Raw genomic sequence first — 5,531 nt, 5'->3', positions numbered from 1 at the left:
AGCAATGGAAACTCCCAGGAATCCACAAGAGTGACCCTAGCTAAGACTCCTAGTAATGAGAGATATGGAATCTGAACAGGCCATCTTCTGCAACCAGGCAAGGCTTCCAGTGGAGGGATTGGGACACCAGCCCAGCCACAAAACCTTCAAACTACAATTAGTCTTCCCTATAAGATGCGCTGGGGTAAAGGTGGTACAGAACTTGTGGGAACAGCCAACTATGACTGGTCCAAATTGAGACCCATGCCACAAGAGGGAGACCATTCCAGACACTGCCTGGAGGGTGAGAAACCAGAGTCTGGACAGCCCAGAAACCAACGATAGAATCAAACACGATTGGGGTGGGGGAGCAATGAAATGATTCCTAACGATACTCAGCTATACTCATAGACCAGAGCCTAGCATAATCATCCACAGCTATAGAGAGGCTTCATCCAGCAACTGATAGGAGCAAGTGTAGAGACCCATAGCCAAAACATTAGGCAGAGTTTGGGGAACCCCACAAGAAGGGGGTGAGGAAGGATTGTAGGAGCCAGAAGAGTCAACACACCACAACAAAACAGCCCATAGAGTCAACTAACCAGGGCTCATGAGGGGCTCACAGAGACTCAACCAACAATCAGGGAGCCTATGTGAGACTGATCTAGGCCTTCTGCATGTATGCCACAGTTGTGTAGCTTGGTGTTCCTGTGGAACTCCTAATAGTGGGATCAAGGGTTGACTCTTTTATGTGCTTTGGGGACCATTTTCCTCCTACTGGGTTGCCTCATCCAGCCTTAATATGAGGGGATGTGCCCATTTTTATTATATCTTGACATGCCATGTTTGGTTGATATCCCTGGAGGCCTCTTCTTTTCTAAAGGGAAGGGAGAAGGAGTGAATCCAGGGGAGGGAAGATATGGGGGAAAGGAAACTGGAAGGAGAAAAGGGAGGCAAAACCAAGGTCAGGATGTAATATACGAGAGAAGAATAAAAATTTTTTTAATTTTTTTATTGTATGGCATGATACAAAAATGCAAGGAGAAATATACTTTGGGCAAAAATTCAGTCTGTAAAAAAATTTCTCCTGAATAGCCAACCTTAAAGAAGTTAAATTTTTTGTTTTATGTGATTAACTTTTAATAAATTACAAGGGCATTTGGGAGGAAGCTTACTCTTTCTTCATCTGAAATCCTGTTTGCTTGTTGGTTTGTTTGAGACAGGGTCTCATACCATAGCCCAGGCTGGCTTTGAACTCGTGTGAGCCACCACACTTGCCTGGGTTTTTTTTGTTTTTTTTTTTTTTTTTTTTTTTTTGCTTTTAGTGCACACTGTTGCCTCGTGCATCTATCATAATGCAAAGGTGCTCATACACCTTTCTGGAAAGATTACAGGGAATTTTCTTTAAAATCTTTTCTTTCTTAGAGTTGTGCTCAAACTACTAAAAAAGCACAGCAAATAATTGTAGCATTTGACTCCATCCAGGTCAAAGAACAACTAACTACACATGAAGCATACTGGGAGACCCTAAGGCTTCACTGAAAGAAGAAAGGGGAGGGGAGGGGAGGGGAGGGCAGGGAAGGGAAGGGGAGGAGAGGAGGGGAAGAGAGGGAAGCCATCTCACCACAGTATGGAGCATGTTGGCAAAGACACCCAGACCATCTTGTCAAACCATTTACTCCAATTGGCATCCCCAGAGCAAGAAAATTAATCCAACTGAGTCCTACTGAAATTATTGATGAATCATGAGCTATAAAAACTGCAAAGGGGGTGGAATGTCATTTGTTATGAACTAGTGGGTACTAAAACAAATGAGCTAGGAATTTTGTTTGGGAATCTTCCAATCTTCCACTTTCCTTTTAGTAAATATGATTGGAGCAAAGAAGCCAAAGGAAATGTAATTACAGACTCTTGTCAACATGAACATTAATTTAGAGAACTTAAGCTTTCCTCATTTCAGTACAAGGTGGGCCATGTGATCTACAAAGTGGTGGTCACGTGAGAAAGGACCAGCCAAGCACTGGCTGTTACAGTGATCCATTTCATAGTAGAGAAGCAAGGTTAATGAGGAACAGAGACGAGCTCACTATTACTAATGCTTTCTTTTTTGACATTCATTCATCCGTTTAGCAGGCTTGAGGTATATGACACAGTTCACACGTGGAAGTGAGTGTAGCAATCTGTGGGCATTCATTTTCTCCCTCCACCAAGTGAGGTCTGTCAGGCTTAGCCACAAGCACCTTTACCCACTGAGCCGTCTCACCAGCCCCTACTATCTCTTCCCTATAATTCTTTGCTCTGTGCTATTTTGCCTGTGGTACCTGGCACTGTCTCACATACCTCAGACACCTGATTGCTGTTTACTGGATCATCAGAAGTCAAACTAAGAAATGGAAGGTTGGATATTAGAACGGGATCCAGAGGAGATTACTGACAGAAAACCAGGGAGATGCACTTGCTCATAGAATCCCTCTTCTCTCTCTGGACTCCTGGTGTTTGGCTGTGGATCTCTGCATCTGCTTCCATCAGTTCTTGGAAAAAAGCTCTATGATGACATTTAGGCTATTCAACGGTCTGATCTCTGAGGCAAGCCAGTTCAGTTCAGGCACCCTCTCCACTATTGCTAGTAGATGGGGAAACATGCAGGGACAACCAAACCAAACTAGAGGGAATTCATGAAAGATGGATCAATGGCTGTGGAGCCTGCATGGGACTGGACTAGACCATCTGCATGGCGAGATAGTTGTGTAGCTTGAGCTGCTTGGGGTGGGGGGCCTGAAGGTAGGATCAGAATCCATCTCTAGTGCATGAGTGGGCTTTTTGGAGCCCACTACCTATGATGGGACACCTCGTGCAGCTTTGAGGTAGGAGGAAGGGCTCGGACTTGCCTCTACTAGATAACCTCCCCTTGGGAGGCCTTGCCTTCTTGTGGGTGGGAATGGGGGATGGGGTGGGAGGGGGAGGCTGGGGTGGGAGGAGGGAAGAGGGGGATCTTTCATTGGTGTGTAAAATGAATGAAAAATTTTTCTTAATAAAAAAAGAAAGAAGGAAAACCAGGGAGATACTGTTGTCTGGTCAGGCAGCCAATAAAGTGTCTAGTCTCCCGACAAGCTGTGTTCTACTCTGGCATCCAAAAGGCTGTTAATGGAGTAACTGCAAAGGTGAGGGAAAATAGTCCGTTTCTAACACTACGCTGGGAAAATAGTAAAGAGTTGGAAAAACACCTTTAATTCCAATACTTTATAAGAGTTTGACAAATAGCAGAAGAAAATGGACCATCCGAATCAAAGCCCATGTCTCATTTTCTATGTGTCCTCATGGGTTTGTATGTCATTTACCACTAACTATGATTTACAAGTGTGTGGGCTCTGGTGTTTGCAGAGATCAGTCCCCAACAGACCTATTACACAACAAGCAATTGCGTTCAGCTGGGAAATTGTACTTTGTAATTACACTATCCTTCAGCAGTCACTCTGACTAGAGTGTAAATAATCCAGGGAATTATATGGCTTAACACACTTATACATTTAAAATAAAGCTGGATGCAAAATTTAAAGCAGGGGATATAAGCTGATGCCCATGTTAGCCTTTTCTGTAATACCCAAATCCACGTCCAGGCTTTGCAATTACTTTGGTACACATAACCATTTAAACTCACAGTATTTCCTAGATGGTTTTCTTGCTTTGTTTTTGTTTTTGTTTTTCAAAATAGTATTGGTTTAGGGAGAAATTTATTTGAGTATTACACTTGAAGCCCTCATAGGAGATAGGGGAAAATATTCTTTTCTGTGTGATGAATAAACATTACTTTGACTTGACCTTAGATCTCTTTCCAGCATTTGATATTACTTACTTAACTCTTTACGTCCTATGTTTCTTCCTTTGTTAAGTCATGCACATAATACCTATCCTAGTTTTCTCAGATGTAAAAATAACTGTGTTTTCTATTACAAATTTACAACAAAGAGTTATGTAAGAACCAGAATATATATATATATATATATATATATATATATATATATATATATATATATATATATGAATCCAGTAAATATTGGCCTTGTCGATGAGAGCAATTACTCAACAAATTATAGCTATTGTTGTAGCTTTAATGAATTTAAGAAGATCTGGTAAGTCTTATCCCATGTGGATCCAAAACAGGAAAACTAGGCTGTGGACTCCTACCACTACCAATTCTGATTTAGGATTCGTGTACTCAACCATTATCCAGGTTTGGAATTGGTAAAATTCCATTGTAAAATGTCTACAAATGATTGACTTTTAATAGCTTTGCTCAGCCATTCTCAGTCTTAGCAATGCATTAAAACCAACTCTAGACCCTTGTAGATTGACAGTCAAGTAGAGCACACCCTTCCTTGTCATTAAAGCTCTGCAGGTGAGTCTGCTATGTAATCTTAAGAGTCACTAATTCAGTCACTGGAGATTTGTCTCCTTAATTGCATTATGCCACAGCTAAAGACTGTACTGAACTGAGTGAGGCCTCAGCAAAGAAGAACAAGTCAATTAAAAACTCAAAAATCTTTTTATTCTTCCATCCTGAACCTTCTATTAAGTCAAGGCCCTACTGATGTAACCCTATAACTTAGCATAATCTTGGTCCATGAGTAAAATATTGACTAAGCAAATTTGTGTATCACGAGTTGAAATTCATGAATTAGTTGCCATGGACACTAAGTCTTCCAGGAGTTACCTATTTAGTTAAAAATAATTAGTCTTAAAATAAAAATTTATACTTGGCAAGAAGTTATCAATAAAAGTTCTCAGAAAATTTAGGAACCTTATGTAAAGGTGTCCATTTCAAGTTGGATAAATAGAACTCCAAATTCTCCACCTTTTAGTTAATGAACTCAGCTCTCACTTTGGTGGTTTTATATTTTGGCGTGCTGTGAAGGGAAAATAGAACAATCAAAGTGAACTTAAGAACACAATATAACTACTTTATTTATTCTTTATTGTGTACCACTAGATATTTTGCATTTGTATCTCAAGGTGAAAGGACTTGGCAATGATCTGGTTATTTTGACTCATGTTAACAGTGTCTGGGTTATTTTTTTTTTTTGATGCAACAAAAATACTGTTTTTAAAGTGCTTAATTAGTCTGTTCGCACTGGCATAAACCAAGTAGACCAGGTGGTTGCCAAAGCCCTACTTAGTTTTAGTGTGCAAACAACCACAGCGTGAGGCTTGCTCTGTTAAATTCCATCTTCAGGATACAAGCCAGTTGAGAGTGAGACTTCTAATAGAACAGTGACGACACTGGGGAACTGAAGGTCCCAACCTCTCCTTCTGGGAAGGGGAGTAGGCTCACAGAGGACTGAATACCAACATTTACAAGGTTTTTTAAAAAAGGCTGATTGGAAATTGCTCCTGAGAAAAGATCAAAGGCTTGGGCTCTGTGGAAGGAGAAATGGGATGGTTTTTAAATCAATTTTTAAATCATAAGGCTTTGTCAGTCCACTCAGCACAAAGCGTCAAGGCCTTTTCAGGCTAGAGAACACACTTGACATACAGAATAAGATGAAAAAAATAAG

This window comes from Peromyscus eremicus, chromosome 16_21 (genome assembly GCF_949786415.1).
Source record: "Peromyscus eremicus chromosome 16_21, PerEre_H2_v1, whole genome shotgun sequence".
Taxonomy (NCBI): domain Eukaryota; kingdom Metazoa; phylum Chordata; class Mammalia; order Rodentia; family Cricetidae; genus Peromyscus; species Peromyscus eremicus.
The sequence above is the reverse complement of the archived record's forward strand: the minus strand, read 5'-3'. Positions refer to the sequence as shown.